The 20,803-nt window shown below is 38.2% G+C and overlaps 1 protein-coding gene across 2 annotated transcripts in view; it reads right to left on the bottom strand.

The window, feature by feature from the left end:
* The window catches only part of cdh24b (cadherin 24, type 2b), a 143,350-nt gene extending 123,902 nt beyond the window's left edge, over window positions 1-19,448 (bottom strand). For both annotated transcript variants that reach the window (XM_077232827.1, XM_077232833.1), the window contains exon 1: window positions 19,304-19,448. The gene's annotated coding sequence lies outside the window, so the exon portion shown is untranslated. The remainder of the gene's footprint in view (window positions 1-19,303) is intronic.
* Window positions 19,449-20,803: the final 1,355 nt, after the last annotated feature.

The following is a 20,803-nucleotide window of genomic DNA, read 5'->3' as shown; positions in this document are numbered from 1 at the left end:
AAGCAGTTGTGTTGATGCTCCTTTTGTTCCTGACATTCTTTCTCAAGAAAAACTGACATACACAGGACAGTGTGCACTTCTCACAGACTTTTTAAATATTATTATATTATCAATGATAATGATGATGTGTTACTTAAATAGTATTTTAATAACAATTCTCATTACTATATATTGACAAATTAATGTTAATAGTAAAAGTAATAATATATGGAATAATAATATTTATAAATATAATTATTGTTTTTATTATTAATGACAATTGTAATAATGTGTTATTCTAATAGTATTTATATTAATAATTAATATTAATATATATTGTTGAAAATCTCAATTATGATAAAATAATAAAAAAAACATTCTAATAATAATAATAATATAATATTTATTATTGTTGTTAAAAAAATCAGTTATGATAAAAAGTGTTATTTAGAACATGATCTTAATAATAATAATAACATTAATAATACTTATGTGTTATTTTAATAATTATTTTAATAGTTGTTATTGTTAGTATTATTATTGTTGGTGTTTTAATATTGTTGACAAATCATTAATGATAAAAAGTAATGTTAGAAACATGCTTTTAACTTTTTTGCCAGTTATCAGCCATGAGGAATCAATTAATGATCTAATGAGTAGAAAAGCATGATTATCTCTGCTTAAAACATCAAGCAACAACAAGCTTTAATCTTGTAGTGCGCACTTTCCTTTAACCAGTTGGACTGCATAACGTATGGGTGACAAATACATGTATATGCACACACAAGCATTTTTTTCTATCTCACTCTGTCTCGACTCTCGAGTCAGAAGCACCAGAGGTGACAGTTGTAAGTGAGAACATCTCCACTGTCTCTGGGTTCCCTCCAGCTGCACATCCTCAGGTCCCAGAAAGTAGAATGATCGATGCTTTGAAACGTCCCTCAAAAGAATAACTTCCCTATGCTACTATAAATCAGGCTTAGATCAGCATGTTCAGGCTAAGAGCTAAACTGTATCAACCTAGAAATCCTGCAGTCAGGGATGTGCTCTAAATAGAAGGCACCCTAAACCCACACAATTTAGAGACGGTGACCTAAAAGCTCCAGAAATAGTGTTCCATTCTTTCTAGACAGACAGCTACCCTGTAACCTAAGTAAAAGTGGAGAGATGCCCAGTGAATGAGTTGGCATTAAAGAGTTCACTCTGAGAGAAGATAAGACTGCTACACTCTGTTTTAGAGAAAAGTGGTGCATAAAAGATGATCGGAGAAGCACTCGCATGCACGAGGTGTCAAGATTTGTCACCACCTGTTCTGGATCAAAACATCGTGATGCCACATATAGCAAGCAACCATACTTCTGAGTGTATGTGATGGATATAAGCAACTAGGTTCTTATGATCTGCAACATTTAGTGTGGGTTAGTTTGTGACTTCAGGGCTCGTGCAATACTTCAGAGAAATGCAAATCTACTGATATCAACTGTGGCAGTGAGGGGAAATTGACTCTGATTGGCGCAGAGACGCTCATGATGACCAGGGTCCTTGAATTATCATAATTTATGTCAAATATCAGGTGAAAAAGGAAGCTTATGTGTTAGTCCTACAAGAAAGACTCGTAGAAGTAAGTTTGTTGTGTCATTCAGCATGCCAGCATTTGCATATATTTTAATCACTAAACAACATGCCAAATTCAATCTCTGTGGTAAAATTGTAAAGAAGCCCAAATCTCCAACAATGTTTTGTCTCTTCTTCAGGTTAGAGGATGATGACAGTTAGGACACAAATGATTTTAATGCATAAAAGATTTGGTTCGATCCCCACTAGGGCAAAAACCTGCAAAGTTTGTTCAGTAACAATACAGAATGCCAGTCTGAAAATGATTTACTGACAGACACCGAATAGCCTACCTCAACCCCGGCCCTCATGTACGGCAGACATCTCTGGAGTTACAGCGCTGTCTATAATGAATCACTCCGGTCTCAGAGTATTGAACCTCAACAGACGCTATCCGATACAGGCAGAACAGCTTTGCTGAAATGAGAGCCATAAAGTCTTGAGCTTTGATCAATGGATTAACTAAAAAACTATGACTGATTGACATTTGCCAAGTGTCTGATTTATCAGGTTAACCTGTGTGTGTGTGTGTGTGTGTGTGTGTGTGTGTGTGTGTGTGTGTGTGTGTGTGTGTGTGTGTGTGTGTGTGTGTGTGTGTGTGTGTGTGTGTGTGTGTGTGTGTGTGTGTGTCTGTGTGTGTGTGTGTGTGTGTGTGTATGTGTGTGTGTGTGTGTGTGTGTGTGTGTGTGTGTGTGTGTGTGTGTGTGTGTGTGTTTTTTCACGGTTTGATGAAAAGAAAACCGGATCAATGAGGTGATCGATCGCCCAAGGCCCTTCTCGCTCTCCCTCGAGTGACATTAGAAATTGATCAAGTGCGTGGAACTAGGAACACGTGAACTTTAGACTACTCACGACAGAAAGCATTCATTCGTGAACTTGTGTTTGCCTAGCTGTATGTTTGTTGAAGGTTAGAGACAAGAGCAGGAAGACGTCCCGCTATGACGGAGAAGGAAGCTCTGGGCTGAAGTGTGGGAAAGCAGCACCGTGTTAAGGCGGCAGATAAGCAGAGACACATCGTCAGGAAGCTGTGACAGAGCGGCTATGGTTAATAGTCAATGGGCATAAAGCTAAGAGGCCAAAGTTGAAGCGACATCAAACCGCGAAGCTGAATGCCGCTTTTGGCACGAGCTACAGATAGTCCTATTTTTCACCACACGGGTCGGCTTTATGCTGCTGACAGAGAAATGAATAGATGTGTGTAAAGACCCGAGAGATTTGCCAGTGGATTAATCCTTTCATTAAGGAAAGCGAGAAGTTAATTGCAGCGACAGCTGCGTTTCTCAGAGTTTACTCGATTGACATTTTAACGCCATCCTTTTAAACGGAAAAAAGCAATTATCAATAAATGCAGGGCAATCTTCACATGATGAATCAGGCAGAAATTAGCTTTTATTTCTCTTTTCTTTGGCCTCGAGGCGTGTTGGCAGCACAGGCCTGGAGTGAGTTTTCGTGCAAACCGTCACGCAAACGAAAATAAACCACTCGATAGTGTTGTGATGAAACGTCAGACACAGTTTAGCCAGCAGATCAAAGGTTACGATAGAGAACCATGCTGAAGTCTGATGAAAAAGAGTAGAGAAAAAGATAGATGGAGATGGAGATGGTCCTGGGTAATTACTTTGAGCAGCGGTATTGAACTACTGAAAGGAATATTACGTAGAAAAAGGGAAGTTAGGCTTTGAGACTATTCAGAATTGATGCGGATAATAAGATAAATGTGAATGAGTGTCCAGAGACCAGTTATGAAAGAAGACGCAGTGCTGGTGACAATCCAAGAATGAGATGGAAAAAAAGAAGAAACCGGTAACTAAAAAGAAAAGAGTGAAAGGGAACAGAGACTAGGTAAGAGCTGTTACTGCATTCTTAATATTAGAGCTGTCAATTAACACATTAATTTAATTTTTTTTAAAAATTAAATTAAACTTAAAAGTTAAATTATATATATATATATATATATATATATATATAATTTATTATACACTTTTAGCTTTTAGTTTATAATTTAAACTGTAATTTGTTAAAACACCTTAAAACTAATGTTAAATAATTAAAACCATGTTAATGGTAAAAAAAAGTTGTAAAATCATACAATTTAAAAAATATACTTTAAAAACACATTAAAAATATATCAAAATATAGATCATATGTATGCAATTAATTTGATTAATATGTAAAATGTTGCAAAAATAATTAAAACAATGTTAATGTTAATAGTTTTTAATTCATTGTTAAAAAAAATGATACACTAAATTTAAAAATATTTAGAATTTATGTAAAGTATAAAATGCCATTGCTGTACATAATCCCATCCCAATGTCTTTTCCCCAAAAATCATTCAGCAAATATGTATATTCCATGTGATTAATTTAATTAATATGTATATGTAATTCGCAAAATGTTTAATCGATTGACAGCCCTAATATTTATATACAGCATATACATATACCATGATCAAGAACTCTGTTCGCAAAACAGCTGTCTTACGCACACTTATATTGTCACAACCGTCTGGCTCTTAACCAAAACTCCCCCAACAATGTGTCATAAAATCTCAGCTGCTCTTTTCCTTCCCTCACTTCCATCTCTGTTCCCTTTCTTTCTCCATACTCTGATTCACTCTTTTTTCCTGGTGATGACAGCCATGGTCTGGTGTCACTCGTGCTTTTGACAGAACAGCTGTAGATGCAGCAGTCAACATGTGGAAAACGACAGATGACAGGACACAATGCAATGCAAGACTCTTTACCCAGATCTGTCAGACCCACACACCTACCAACCCACATCTGCCGCACAATGTCCTTTCCACATGCGCACAGATGTGCATGTGTGCAATGTTACGTGGACATGTGCAGATGTTACTCATAAAAAATTGTCATGTGATAGGAACAAGTTTTGGCTCTCAGCTTTGACTAGGATATTGGTTATTGGCTGGCAGGGGCTGGAGAGAGGAGTCTAGTGATTTCACGTCTGACTGGACAGGAGGACAGGTCTATTTCTCTATTTCAGGACTGCAGCTCAAACTAACCCTGCTCCAAAGGCAGTTTTAACCAAATCAGGCTGCAGCTTTAATGTTCAAATGCAGGCTCTACAGTTTACTCACATTTGCAATTACATCTAGTCATTTAGCAGATGTGTTTTACCTAAAGCAACATACAAATGAGAAACATCACAAGCAAGAGACAACAATACTTGCATTACCTTAGTGTCAAAATTGTAATGCTAAGGCAAACGCTAATTTTAACTCATTCGCACGTGGGATGAGTTTTATTTCTGACTTTAAGTCTTTGCAAACGTTGCCTACTTGCAGTAAAAAACGTTTAATCCAACAATAATCCTGAAGTCTGTTTTTAGCAATTGGCAAATCCTCAGCACTTGAACTTTAGCATGTAGCCATGGGTCCATTTTCAGGGTCGAGAGTTATAGTTTTAGGCTGCATGCAAAAAAGAGAACAGCAAAAGGCAAGATGTTATTATGTCAGACCTTAAAATATGAGAGCAACTAAATGGTCGATTTCCAAATGACATGCTTAAAGTGTGTTGATCTCTTGACTATAGTGGGGGTGTTTGGCCAGTCAAGGAAATTACAGTGGTACTTTATGGAGCACTATGATTTATCTCAACTCCATGCATATTTGTAGTTATAAAAATTACCTAATATTAAAAAATGTTTTTAAGAAATTTAAATGTGGTCAATATAAACAAAAATGGTAAGTCTCAGCCTGACACAGCATGCACAATTGCCCATGAAATGCCCACTGAACATTCATGACCCAACTAATGCATAATACATACAAAAAGGGTTAAAATCTGACAGAAATCTCAGAAAGGAATCTTTTGGAATAAAGGAATGCAAGTTTTCATCAGTCAACCATATATATACAGTATATATGAAATGAAATATAATATTATATACAGATGAAAGGTTTGGATTAATTAAGAGTTTCACCAAGGATGCATTTATTTGATAAATAAATGCATATTAGAATGATTTCTGAAGGATCATGTAACAATGAAGTAATGACTGCTGAAAATTCTGATTTGCCATCACAGGAATAAATTACATTTTAAAATATATTCAAATAGAACACAGTTATTTTATATTGTAACAATATTTCACAATATTAGTGTTTTTACTGTATTTTTGATCAAATAAATGCAGCCTTGGTGAGCATAAGAGCCTTTTTTTACCATTAAAAAATAGTCTTAATTATTCCAATCTTTTGACTTATAGTGTATACACATTATGCATACATATAGAGAACCCATTCATTAGAAGAAGTTGTCAAACATACAGTACTTTAGGCCATGTAGTGTATTTGTTATACGAGTCAATGGCATTCTCTATAAAGCCTGTTTATTCAAACAGCTCATACCTGGGCCCCAGGGAGATGTTTAAATAGTCCTTTCAACATGTAGCTTGTGGGAGAATATGTGTATTGCATTGCATTTAGCAGCTTTTATTGCACTGATGAGATCGATAAGAGTTTTCCGATCTCAAATGGGAAAGAATTCCAATGAGCGTGCGTTTGTGTGGCATTAGAGTTGATGGAAATGATATTGAAACTCTCTGTGATGTATTAGTTCTGAGCAAATTTCACCCTCGAGTGATTTGGACAGAGCTTTCTGTGTACGCAACTGTGTACATAACCGCTGGTGTTCTCTGATTCTGATATTATGTTCTGTATAAATAGCGGAGAATCAGAAGGCTATGTACTAAGGAAACCAATGCTTTGCGATTACTAGATCTTTGAGTCAACAAGCACAAGATTTTCTCTCTACATGAAGTCATTCATACTCAGCATCCTGGAAATTGAAGACGATGGTGGAAAACGACAAAGAAGCACTCAAAATTCAAGACCTTCCCCAGATTAAGGTCACTGCAGCGCTCCACGCTTATGACCCATCATAAAAATATTTGCCACGCCAAACTACCAGGTAAGATGGATCAATCAAACCTTTAAAGTCTAGGCCATTTGCAAGCAAATAAAAATCATCTGTGATTCTGAGTCTGTGATTGTGCATTTAACTTGCAAAGGCAAAACACTGCAGACAGAATTTAGTTAGAACCGCATGGGGTCTCTTATACCAGTGGTTTTCAAACTGTGGGCCGTGCAAAGTGTTAGAATTTTGGTGCGTTCATGTGCGAAATATGAAAAATGTAAGTTCTCAAATGCAATTAGTAAGTTCATTGGTGGGCACAGTGCCTGCAGTGCTTTTAAAGGAATGGTAAACCCTAAAAATATTGTAATCATTTACTCATCCTCATTCCAGACCTGTATGACTTTCTCTTTTTCTGTGGAACACAATAGAAGATATTTTGAATAATGTTGGTAAGTAAACTGTAAAGGTTCCTATGGACTTCGATGGAGTGGACAAAAAAATGCAAATCAACGGAAGCCAAAACTGTTTTCTTACCAACATTATTCAAAATACCTTTTTTTGTATTCTATAGAAGCAAGAATGTCATACAGGTTTGGAATGACAGTATGGTGATAGAATTTTCCTTTTTGAGTGAACTATCCCTTGAAGAAATGGAGCTCATAACCAGCTGCAAACAAAAACATATCAGTACGAATTGTGTAGTCCGATTCACAAGCAAACAACTGTTTTTTTTTTTTTTTTTATGATTTTGTCTCACAAACTAGTACATACAGGTTTGAATCAGTCTGATGAAACCTTCAATAAATGAACTAATGAATCATTCAGAATGACTAGTGAATCAACACATGACTCCAACTTCCATGTGAATGCATCATTACTTCAATCAATTAGCTTTTTCTTACTTGCTGTGACACCAAGAAATATCCTACATATGTTTCATTATTAGAATCTATTTTACATTTGGATATTATATCCTAGGAATATTTGGGAACCCCTGTTCTATGATCTGTCCTGCAGCAGACAGGTTTGGCTCATCTAAACTCAGATTCAGACAAAACGTTTCAGTGTTGTGTAGTTGCTGTATTTCACCTCTGTAAGACAAGATGCTCCACACAGTAAAATAATATCACTATTCTTCTACCTTCACCACAATAAAACAATTGCAATTACTGTTGGTGAGTCCATCACTGGCCCCATCACCACAGCAGCAGCAAAGGCTGATGGGATTTGCCCCTTGAGCTTCAGTCTACCATCTCCATCATTCTATCAGCTTCAGTGTCTGAGGAAACTGAAATGGCATTACTGAGTGAATTACTGAGCATGGCGGATAGAGGAATGTACGCGTCACATGAGTATGCCATTCGACCGGCTGGCTTGAGCATTGTGGGGCTTTTTCGTTTCCCCACAAAAGTTCAAACAACTCATTGACTTTATCCCCTCTCTCTCTGTTTGAATCTGTCCCTGTCTCAGTGGAACGCACAATATAGAAGAACGCAAGCAGATTTCTCCTTTGAACATCTAGGAGGCGGCTGTTTATTGCGTTCCTCTTTTCCAAGCAGGATCATCAATTATGTATAATATAACACTTTTACGATTAAGGCCTAAAAAAAAAAGAAGAAGCAAGAAACAAGATTTAAGCCTGCTATTGAAAATCAAACCCACCACCCCCCTTCTCTAATTGAAGTGAGTGATGAGCCTTTTTAATAAGAATCAATCTGAGGGGGGGAAAAAGGAAAATACTGGATTGTGAGACAGGATTAATGCATCTGAAAAAGGAAGAAAAAAAGACTCAATTAAGACTCTGCCAAACTTTGGCAAGCGATAAAACATTAGCATTAAACACAGCAACCTAGAGACATCAACATTGAATCAGATCCAAGAATTATTCAGGTATAAAAATTTGAAATGCGCATTTATTGATGGGAGATAATTCACTGCAAATGTAATCAAGGGCCAGAAACACACACACATAAAAATATATAAATTTACCAGCAGTTCGCGACACCCTATTACAATTAAAATCACAGGCTCAGCGTTCCCTGGACCCAGGTATTGATGATTCATTTTGCATTGTATCAGAGAAACAGAAATACGGTTAAAAGGAGATCAGTCAGGCAGCAGACATAGGGGGGCTCTCTCTAATTGCCTATTCATCAAAAGAGTTCCTCAAGTATATCCAGAGCTGAAATATCACGCATGACAACTGAACCGCACTCCATTAATTATGCTTCCAATGAACCAGGTTCACAACACTCCTCTTCTGGTTATTAGAATCTCAGTCTCTCTCTCTCTCCACTGGAGACTCACATAATCAGAGTCATACTCTAACAAACGAGGATAATCATTCACACTGGTAAACAGAACTGTAGGAATAAATCCTCTCACACACACACACACACACACACACACACAAACTGACTAGGCACATTTTCTACATCAAATTGAAAAAAGTGGTTAAGGAGGGGGGTTGCTGGTACTTAAACACACTGTTAAACAATAGCGTGGGTGACGCATTTGTGGTTTTGTACACTGAAAAACAGAAGACCATATAATAGCACAGAAACTCTGTTGTACTAATGCTCGCTAATAATGTTGGGAAACAAATGTAAAATTACTGACTTGGATCTTTGAGCTTCTAAATTATCAACTTTTTACTTAAATGTAGTGATACACCTGCTTTAAAACATGAAAACAAAATGAACCTTATTTTCTATATATACATGTTCCTCAGTGCATGTTATTAAAAACTGAATGTTTTCATAATCTTTCATTAAACTTTTACTCCGCCTCTGCAACAACTTTCATGTCTATGCCAACAAGCCCTTTTATTTTTCAGCCCCTCCAAGTACCCATTACATTCATCTGTTTCAGTTTCAGTCACGTCATTTTTATCCTCACAGCCGCCATATGTATAACCGTCTGTAAGTAAAAGCAACAGAATTCTAAAACACCTAAGGAACAATATCAAGAGAAATGTAGATCATTAATTTTGATCTTGTACCAAACCTTAGGAATTATTTATACAGATCTGTAGTCAGTACAGACATTTTAGACATTTTCAATTAAAGTGCTAAAGCGAGTAGATTTAGAATTTTGCATTTGACTGATGTTATAAATTTAAAGGTACAATATGTAGGATTTTTAGAGTAAAATATCCAAAAACCACTAGGCCAATGTTGTATATTGTGTTTAGTTGATTACTTACAATATCCCAAATGTTTCAAACAATTTGTAAATCGTGAGAAAATTGCGATTTTAACCAAGGAAACGGGGCGTGTGATCAGGGGTGAGGAGTCGCCAGTCAATGACGTCATATCCGCGTTACCCTCGGTTTCCGCCAGGTTTGACCTCGTACTGCCATAGTAACCATGGCGACAGACGTTGACAACTGGCCCGTTATGCCTAGCAGGACGCTCACGCTGTTGTTGTTTTGTTCAAACATTTTGGACCATGGCAAGCAGACTTTGAGACAAATAGAGGACTAAAACGAAGATCAACATCTTTTGAGATGCCGAGAGCTCCACGTCCGCGACTAACTTCGACTTGACAGAGACGCGAGTGTTGCATGTACTTTTAGACAGGTGAGCAAATGTACATAAAACAAATGTTATCAATGTTAATCAATGTTATTTAGTTCAACATGATGAAATGTTAGAATATGATCTGTATGTTATCCTAATGTTGATCTAGCTTAACGTACTTAGTCTCATACAGCCAACACACAACCTAACTAACAACATTCAACACACTCAAATGCCGTTTAGTGTGATAGTGTAACTGTTAGAGCAAGTGAAACAGCGCTGCGTTACCTCAAGTTTGATTCGTCTAATAAACTGACCTGTGGGAGTATTAATCCAGCACTTGCGTGTAGTTCGGTAGAATGAAATGTCCTTATTCTTTTATATCCGCGGGACTCGCATTGCGTGTGGCGCTGGAATACGTCTAGCAATCGCGCCCTGCTTCATACCACTATCATGTTAAAAACATTAATGTATTCACTCATCCATAAAAGATCCATCAGCTTGACGACAAGATCCACAATTCAGCTTAATGTGGAATATACGTCATCAGTATACGCCTTTGTTATTGTAAGAGGTTAGCGACCCCTGGTGGCGAAAAATCCTTGCATATTGTTCCTTTAAATAGTGCTTTGTTAGGCTTAAATTTATTAGATATGTAAAATATATTTTTTGAAAAATATATTTAAAACATTTTTTTTAGACAGAGCCAATAACCCGTGTTATATATCAAAAATTGTTTGTTATGCAAAAATTAAAATGTTACATTAGCAGGTTACAGTTTTTTGCTAACCTTGGAGGCTTCCATTCAAGTGGCTTTGGTAGAAACTTCCAGGCAAGTGTGTTGAAGCTGGTTGGAGTTAAACTGTGTAGGATTTTGGCCCTCATGGGACAGGATTGGACACCCCTAGAAGAACGATGTTGGTTCAACAAGCAACACTCTACAGCATCTACTGTCATTTATTGCTCCTTTATCTGCTAAATAAATATCTCTGCTTAACTTGTCTGTGGAAATCAAGCAAACCAAATTCATTTTGCAATGAGAAGTTTTATTTTAATACTGTCCTTCTCTACTTTTGTTTACGGAACTCTTGCATTCATAAAAGCTGTCGTCTAATTCTATCCCTGCAAGCAGCTGCAACTGCTGACAAACTCATCTCTCATTTGCCAGTGTCAGTGTGTACACGGGATACACTGTGCCTGGAGGCTCTTGATGTTAACTATCTGAGCTCAGGCCTCATTTTTTTTTTTTTTTGAATTTCACTGCATTGAAAGAAATATTCCAGGTTCAGTATAAGCTGAGCTCAGTTGACAGAATTTGTGGTGTAATGTTGATTATGGAAATTATTTTGACTTTTCCCTTTTTTGTATCTTGTAGTATCTTGTATCTCAAGTATCTCACGTATCTTGATGCTATACTATTGAAAAAGTATGTATTTTAACATTTACATATGCTTGCCATTTACTTCCATTGTAAGTGACTCACTGATTACCAAAGGGGGGCATGTGAAAAGCAATTTTTGTGTTAATCAAAATTATGCCACAAGTACTGTCGATTGAGATTAAGTTGTATTGAACTGAAATATTCCGTAAATGGTTAAAGTGTGCTTGAGAACACACACACTTATCTAGAGGCTCCGTGAGGCACAAGACTGATGAGAAAAAAATCTTCAAAGCCATAAACTGAGGCCTGCTCTGTTCGTTTGATGTTGAGATAATGATTAAGGTACATATCGAGACAACATTTCCATTCGACTGCAAATTGGAAAGATTTTGAGACGGATGTCTGAAACTCAACACGAGGTGAGGAAAGATGATTGTCAGGGTCACTGGAAGTTTGACTCAGTCAATTGTGACATAATTGGGATTTCAGGCACTGGAGAATGCTGGTTGTCGAGGTTATTATATGCTTTGTTTAGAACATTGGATTTGAAATGCTCAAGCCGTAGCTAGCATACGATCTCAACTAGGGGGAAAAATGCAACAGACATTTTTTTTATCTTTTATTTTCTAATAAGACCAGGTAAATTGATGGTAACTTGGTTGTGTTCATGACTGGCATGGGTTTCTGTAGGAGGACAGCAAGCAACTGACAGCAAGTAAACAAGATGAAGTTCAACCATCCTTGTATATGAGCCAAAATGGCAACTGAAAATGACATTTCACATTTAAAATTCACCAAAGCCAGCCAGGCAGCCATCTCACTGGTGATTTGTTGTTTTACTGTTTTTTTACATTACTGTGAGGGGAAATACATCTGTCTGTCTGTCTGTCTGTCTATCTGTTTGTCTGTCTGATAAAGCGGATGCCAGTCCATGTGCCATCGCACATTCTTCCTCTGCTTCGGGCCCTCCACAGCGATCAGTCCATCATTGTCATACAATAATTCTGCATGTAATACCCGTCTGAGTCCCACAGAAACTGACATACTGTGTCTGCAGTGAGAGCGTGTTAAACCCACTCAACATCCTGTAGAACAGACCAATTTAACACAAAAATAAGCCAATTATCTTCGAAGAGTAGGCAAATTTACAATAGGATTTTCACAATTCCTGTTGGACGTTCGTGTCAGGGGTTGGGCTCCGACACTTTAGTCTCTTTCATGACCACACACATTTTTCTAGACAAAAATCTCACTTTCACACACTTGTAGAGAGAGGCTTCAGTCTAATGCAAACATCACACACTCACTTTCATAGTCAAGCGCAGATTACACGCCACTAAAGAGATATTGTCAGTACAAGACATCTGGAGATCTACCGATGGAGATTCTGTAATGTCCTCATCTCTCTGCATGAAAACTCAGCAATATTCCAGATTAAAGGAATATTCCGGGTTCAGTGCAAGTTAAACTCAATTAAGAGAAACCGTGTAATAATGTTGATTACTACAATACTTAATTTCCACATCTTTAAAAGAAGCACAAATCTGGGTTACAGGTACTGGCAAAGAGGAGAATGGGGACAATCAATAAACTTTAAAACACTCACTGTTTCAATAGTACATTTAACAAAACAAACAATATTAGTGTTAAGATGATTTTAGTGTGAATTCTGTATGACATTCTATCCAGTTTTAGAACTCTGTTGCCAAGACAATGCAATGTCATAAACATTAAACAGCTTTACAATCAATACAGTGTTACCAGAATAGTTCATGTAAGTGCTTTTATAAAAGTATATACTTCATATTTCTACTTTTAAGTACTCCTAAAATAGGCCCTTGTAAGTCCCTCAGATAATATCGATTTAAGCCTCTGCTTTTTTTTAAGGAAACAAAGGTCAAGTAGTTTTTTTTTTTTTTTTGGTAATCAACTTTTTATTAACAAGTAATTAACTTGTACTCAACTTGGAATATTTCTTTAAGATTTGAGTAGCCTTAGTGTCAAAGGGATTGTGAAATCAATTGGATTTTAATACACCATCAAAATAGATTATACTTCTCGCTTTGTAGAGCAGCTGATGTTTGAGAGCTGTATTACAGAGTGGCACTAATCATAGTGTCAGATTTATAGTTGTCATTCAAATGTTTGTCTGACTGCTAGAATGGCATTAACCAATCAACCAGATCATCCTCATTCTCAGCCCCAGTGAGATTAGGCTACACAGCAGACAGTGTAAGGAGAAAGAGATGGACCACTTGTAAATAAATCCATTCATCTTCTATATCTTATGTCGGTCTCAGAGGAGTGCTGGAGCCTACTTGTAGATAAATGAATGGGAGAAACCACAACACTCAATATTTGCGCAAAGACATAAAATGCATGATACCCTTTTTGCCGGATTTTACTGCTGAATTGATGTTATTGAGGCGCAAACAATTTTGGAGATTTCAGTCTTTCCCCATTCAAGCAGACAGGAGTTGTATTAATCACAATAATCAAAATAGCTGCCTGGGGTCGTTGCCAGGATGGCAGCAGAGTGAAATGACTTGCCTTGAAAAGGATTTGGCAACATTAAGAAGATACCTGGGAACAAGGACCAAGGTTTGGGATAAAGAAATTCTTTCATGATCAGACACCGGAGATGTTCCACAGTCAAACTCGAGAATCTCCCTTGATAGAAAATGTGTTCCAGGGCGATGTTGTCCGTTATCGTGGCGCCCCACATGTTTGCAGGACGTTCCCTGTGTGCCGATCCGCTACACCACTGGGCATTTGAATGGATGGATGGTTGCAGGCCCGGCGTCAAGGGCCCCTAGCGGTGATCTGAATGATGATTATGTGACTGAGCGTTCGTCCAGGGTTTTTCTAAACACTTATGAATAAGATAACTATAAACGAGAACCGTCTGAACTGTTCTCGACTTTACCCCTTTTGTACACTGCACACGTCTGCAGTGCATTACGGCTCCGACAAGATTTTATTCCGTCCTCCACGCGGTGCCAACTCACACCAGGAGCATTTCAGAAGCAACGCGACTGGATGCGTGAGACGATGTGATTTGCCTGTCCAATGTGATTTTTCTTGATTTTTGGGTTTCTACCTTACAGTCTATGGTTTCTACCAAGGATATATTGGTGTGCAATACAATTGGGAGTCCTTACAGGGTGTTTATTTAAAAATGTCCAGGGTTTTTTTTGCTTTTATTTTGTAACAATTTATTTTTGTATTTCCGTTGAAAAAAGACTTAGCACCTATCTTTAGTGAAGCGGTGCGGAGAGCCGCTTCCGGGATGCTTCTGAAACGCCGCGTCGCGGTTGATGTAAACACAAGCATTGACTAGAGTGGGCGCGATGAGCTCCGGTAGCCGTGTCGCAGCCGTAGCGCGCCGCAGACTAGTGTTAACTAGTTTAACTTAACACTAAATAATTCTCTTTTTTTTATATGGGGCACGAGAGAAACAGTACACCACCGCGCGCCCCGCAAGCCCCCATAATAATTGTAAAAGCCCCCCCCCCCCCCCCCCCCCCCCCCCAAGTCGTTTGTCCTGGCGCCGGGACTGGATGATTGGTTGGTTGGATAGATGGACGGATGGACAGACACATATCATTCCCCAATGTGGTTAGGTCCATGGGAATAAATTCTTTCAGTTTAATTTCTAGAGGAGAATATTCACTCTCAGTGCCAATTGCTCTTAAAGCGCTACTTTATTTTTCACTTCAACAGCATACAACAGTCCCACTTACTGCCTATCAGTGGAGACCACTTCCTGCCTTTGGCATGAAAAGCTCCTCTGGCTCCCACAATATATTCAGAAAAACATTAAAATTACTAAATAATAAAACTGTTTGAAGTGCATCACAATAATACGCAGATTCTTGCTACCAGCACATGAGCTTTTTACTTATCACAGCAAGCTCTCTAAAAGCCAGAGAGATAGAAAGTATTACCTCATTTGCTCCCTTCACCTGACTCTTTCTCATGGTGAACCAAGGAGGTTATCACCCTGAGTCACAACAACAAATTGCAGAGGGACACTGTTTCTTTCAGAGAAGGTTTAAAACATCAGTTAAACGGTTTTTGTGTTCAGTTAGCTGGTTATGTTACACTAATGAACACAAAAAACTAATTATAACATTTCTGACACTAAGTGCCATGTCAGAAAGATGCACAGCAGTCTGTTATGGCGCTTTTCCATTACCAGTACCAGCTCGACTAGACTCGACTCGCCTTGGCTCGCCTCGACTCGTCTCGCTTTTCGTTCCGTTTTCCATTGCAGAAAGTATCGCCACAAATAGTATCCGGTCGTCATAGCGACGCCTTTCGTTCCTCGTTGCCCCATCAAGCTCTCGCTGGATCCTCTCTTCGGCAACCAAACAAAGGAATGTCTGCACCTCCTCGTTTGACTTCTTTCGAGTTGCCATAATAATAGTAGTAAGTTTAGTAACCATCTCTGGCTAAACTATTTTAAAAAGGCGGGGTTATTCTGGATACTCAATCTGGCGCGTGCAATGATGACGCAGTGAATAGTGACGATTCTCTCTGACCAATCAGCAGTCGGCATTGTTTTCACGTCACATTTTAGTATCGCCTTAGCTCGCCTCAGCTCGCTTAGAACCTCGCCGGAGGTGGTACGAAAAAAAGTACCCGAAAGCAGATACAGGTACAACTTTTACACAGTGGAAAACCAAACAGAGTCGAGTCGAGCCGAGCCGAGGCGAGCTGGTACTGTGTAGTGGAAAAGCGCCATTAGTATCCAAAGAGACAATCTGCATGATACTAATCTGATTCAGGATGGTAAAGAGAGCGTCATGTTAGCTTTAATACTCACTTTAACTTAGTCTCTGAGGGCCTCTTATCTGATAAAGCTTGTCGACTTCATTTTACTCAATGGCCTGCTGTAGATGGAAGCTCTTTAGAGGAACAATTTCCTTTTTTTTCTGTGGAAACAGAAACACTTGCTTTCCAAATTGCTAAGGGTGTGTAGAGGTTGTATAATGGGCCCTTTTCTTTAATTATGACAGCAAATATTTCAGGTTTGGATCTTACAACATAAACACATTTACACTCACCATTCCTCACTTCTTTTCATTCTTTTTCTTCTCCTCCTTGCATGTGCTCATCGCTGCATCTATTGTAAATTAAAGTAATGCCTAAGGCTGTGAGTCAATCAGTCTTCCCTGTGACAATACCATATTTCTCTATTGCCGTCTCTTGCAAGGAAAGCCTTTGTCCAACATAAGTCATTGAGCCAATGTCTTTTCTATCTCAACATGGATGCCTTTCACATTTCCTCCTCACACCATCTCTTCTTCTCCATTTCTCCCTTTATAAATGCAAGAGCTCCTTGTGTGTAAACAATTACGAGCTTTTTGCTGACACAGATTGCTGGAGTCGCGTTAAATAAAATCAGAGGAGTGTTCAACCGAATTGCAAGCTGCCTCCTGCCTGGCCCATTTTGTAACAGTGAACATCCCCTTGCTGAAGCTTAGCCAAGCTGAAAGGGATTTTGTGCATCACAAAAAAAAAAAAAAAAAAAAAATCTGCATATACTCACATAAAAACAACAACAAAAAATCATTTTGTATCTGGTTCCCTTTGATAGAGCAACATCATCAAAGGAGAAAAATGCATTTTATTTCAAGGCACACACAGACAATTACTGTACAAGAAAGAAGGACCACATGGGAAAAAAATTTAAGAAAGGTGTGTATATGGACTTCATAAGCCCATAATACAAGAAACACATTTAGAGTGCAGAAACTGAAAAGTTATGTCTTCTTTTTGGCCCTTCTTTAAGCTTCCTTTCTGCTCCTCAAGTGCGTTTTTATACCAATGTTTTTTTTGTGAGAATTACTTCCTCTGCTCATTATTTTTCTTGGCCCTGTGTAGCAAGGGACAAATGCCTTTCAGCTCTTCTATCTTGTGCTACCTGCTTCATTCGTGTAAAGTATAACTTTTCTGCCTCTAGAAACAACAAACAGAAATGCATTCCCTTCATTTGCCAGTGGTCGGACTAACAGGCTAGTCCTGCCCACAATTCACTCCATTGTTTGGGTAAATAGTTTTGTGTCCAGCTGGTCAAGATGCGAAAAACAGTGTAAAGCCATTATGTTGGGAAATCCACCATGAATTACTTATTGGACTTACTATAAGTAGGATTACTATAAGAATAGATTATTTATAATAAAAAAAAAGTACTTTTATATGCAAGCACATTACACATTTAAAGTCGCCATGAAACGGAAGTTAAGATAATCTGTTCTTCCCTAGTTAAATACTGTATATCCAAGAGAAATGGCTTCTCAAACAAGAAAAAAAATGTAGGACATGACTTGATTTTGTCCATCGGGAATTGATTGGATCGATGATTGTGGTTTGAGGCAATCTGAGTGACAGGTCTTCCTACCCTTGCACCAGTAGCTAAACATCATCAGAGAAAGGATGTTGTTGCAAGAGGGGAAGTTATTTCAATTAAAGATTAAGAGGGCACTTGAAATTAATAAGTAATAATAATAATAATAATTTGCACGAATAAATAGTTTTTAATAAATACTGCAATTTATACTGATGAATTTTGATTTCATGGTGACTTTAAGTGACAGACACTCAACCAGTAGGCTACTGATGATACATATTAGGTAATCACAAGGAAAGTCTTCAAAATATGAAATTACTTTAGTCAAGAGATTAAACTTTATTTTGTTGTAGCCTATGTTACTTATGTAGGCTACCATCGATGTACCATTATACCGTACCATACCGTAACGAAAAGTGATGGACCAGCCTGCTGTTGCTATGGTAACCTCCTCAAACTTATTTAGTAGGCTCCTCTGACTAACTCTAGCTTTCGTAGTTTGGAAGTTTTGTTGTGAATTTTTTTCGAGGGTTAAGATTTAATCAGGGAGGTCAGACCTTTTAAGCACACTTAACCCCAAAACATAATATGTCGGTCACGCAACCATGGCAATGGGTAATGAAAGCGGCAGCAAATCTACCTACAGCCAACTGTAATCATTATTACAAAAAATGGGAGAAAAGAACAACGTCTGGCACACTAAAGGGCATTCGCACCATTAATATACTGGAGAAACGACACTTTGTATATATTTGGCACGAGCAGCAGAGGGTATCCAGCATTGCCGCCACGCGCTCGCTCACGCGCAGCCACACTTAGGCTACTTAATTTGCGACTTAAAAATTATAAGGTTCTCAAATGAGTGTCATCAGTGAACTAACTGTTTAATATGTGCTCCGCGAACACCGGGGTGTCGGTAAACGTGTATGCTGTTGCCCCGCGATTCGCGAATCCCTCAACAGTGACAGACAGAAGTGCGCGCGCCATCTGCTTCAATTCCTTCGCGCGCCCAGCCAGGTGGAAGGTCCGCGTTTCCCAAGAGTGAGTCCAGTATTTAATAACTCATATATCACAACCACACCACTTATAGCTTAGGAAGTACAGCATGCATGTATGCATCACCCAGTTAGTCCGTCAGGAGTAGTCTACTTGAGTTTTTGGACATTGTCAATGGGAAACATCGGTAGCCTACTTTGTATTGACTAGCTATATGTTGAATGATCTATACATTGTTAAAAACAATCGTAGTGGACTTTAGATGGAAAATAAAAAAAAATGCAAGCGGACACAAACTGAACACAATACGATGGTGTTTCTTCTTATTCACAACGCTTTAAAGCCAAAATAATAAATTAGGCAACAAACACAAAAATATATAGGCTACATGTAGCCTATACTTAATTTGAAATTAATACATTTGCAAATAAATCCTTCGTGCGGCGCACTGGGCTGCTTATTCCTTAACCCAGCAATAAAAAAGAGACTCTAAAATATGAAGGAGACAGAAGCTCTGTCTTTGATAGCTCGTGTTAAATTCATCCCGAGCGATCTAGAAAACAAATGAATATTTTACCTTGTAATGTCGATCTTAATGCGTGGACTTTCTTCCTGCGCTGTGTGAGTCTGTCGGTGTTCAATGACAAGCACTGAGTCAAATATGAACAGGGCAAACGCTGTTATCGCATCTCTCGCTCTCTCCCTTTCCCTCTCTCTCCCATAATAAAACGACTGTTTTAAAATCCCTCATCACGTACTCACTCTCCCTCGCTCTCGGCAGTCTGCAGCCTATCACAACAATCATGACAACTATCTCTTACAGAAATCCAATGTATAATAGAAAATAAATCATATAATTCTGCAGTCATCACAATTTACAACATCATTACTCCCTTATTATGGTAAGACTATCGAGTGAGTGCAGTTCTTTGCATTTCCCCCCACATTTATATGATTTCTCTTAGGCAAGACAGCACAACAGAAACATTATGTGAGTCCAATATTAAAAAGACTATCCCCCCTCTATCATAGAAGCAGAACTGAGCCAGTCAAAGCATAAATGGACATATTTATCCACGCGGGAATGTTTGGTGTTGCTGCCAAGGCTTCCTCTGTGTGTGTACGTGTGTCTGTGTATCTGTTGAGCTTTGAAGGGCACTGTTTAAAAAAAAAAATTTAAATAAGAAAAGTGATGGAGTCTCTGACCCAAGTCGTCCTTCAACTCCAGTATCACCTCCTTTATGCCTGACAATTGTTTAAAAACATCCTAGCTTGCATATCACAACAGAACAGAAAATGTATTTCAATGTTATCCGGCACTTCTGCTTAGTTCACCCAAACATACACAATCCATTATCATTTACTCACCCTCGTGAGGTTCCAAACCTGTATGAACACAATAGACAATATTTTGAAGAATGTTTAAACTGTTTTTATTATTACAATGAAAGTCAAAAGAACCTAAAACAACATTGGACCACTTTGGACTTTCTTTAAAACACTAACGGTGCAGTCACATTAGCAAAATTTGTTTACACTTTATTTGAATGTCTTTGTTACAGTGTAATTATACATTTAAGCACCGAGTAATAATAATGAAATAAATGTACTAAAAGGAAAATCTTTTGCCATCTCGCAAAATTTCCAAAATGCATGTTTTTTTGCCCATGCACGAAAATTCGCCTGACACTGGTCATACCTTAGGACTTAAGAAATTCAACAGGTTGGAACAAGTGAGGCAGAGTAAATGATGACATAATTTTCATTTTTGAGTGAACAATTCCCTCAACTATGGGAAGCAGTGACAGTGGGAAAATCAACCAAGCCCGTTATTTTCAAGAGTCTTCTGACAACCCAAAAAAGCACAGACTTACAGCCAAGAAAACACGAGGCAAAATTTCTAATATCTCCCGTCCTCCGTCTCTGACGAGCATGTTGTCTCTCTCCACCTGTCTACCTGTCAATGACAATACTGACGCTTCGCCCATAAGGCCTCCTTGCCTTGATCTCCTGCTGACATTTACCATTTGAAGTCCTGTCCTAAGCAGCAGACAATAACACAAACACGCTGACTCCT

The sequence above is a fragment of the Siphateles boraxobius genome, unplaced genomic scaffold (genome assembly GCF_051911475.1).
Source record: "Siphateles boraxobius isolate OS27281-9 unplaced genomic scaffold, OSU_SipBor_1 1, whole genome shotgun sequence".
Lineage (NCBI taxonomy): Eukaryota > Metazoa > Chordata > Actinopteri > Cypriniformes > Leuciscidae > Siphateles > Siphateles boraxobius.
This window is presented reverse-complemented; position numbering and strand designations above follow the sequence as displayed.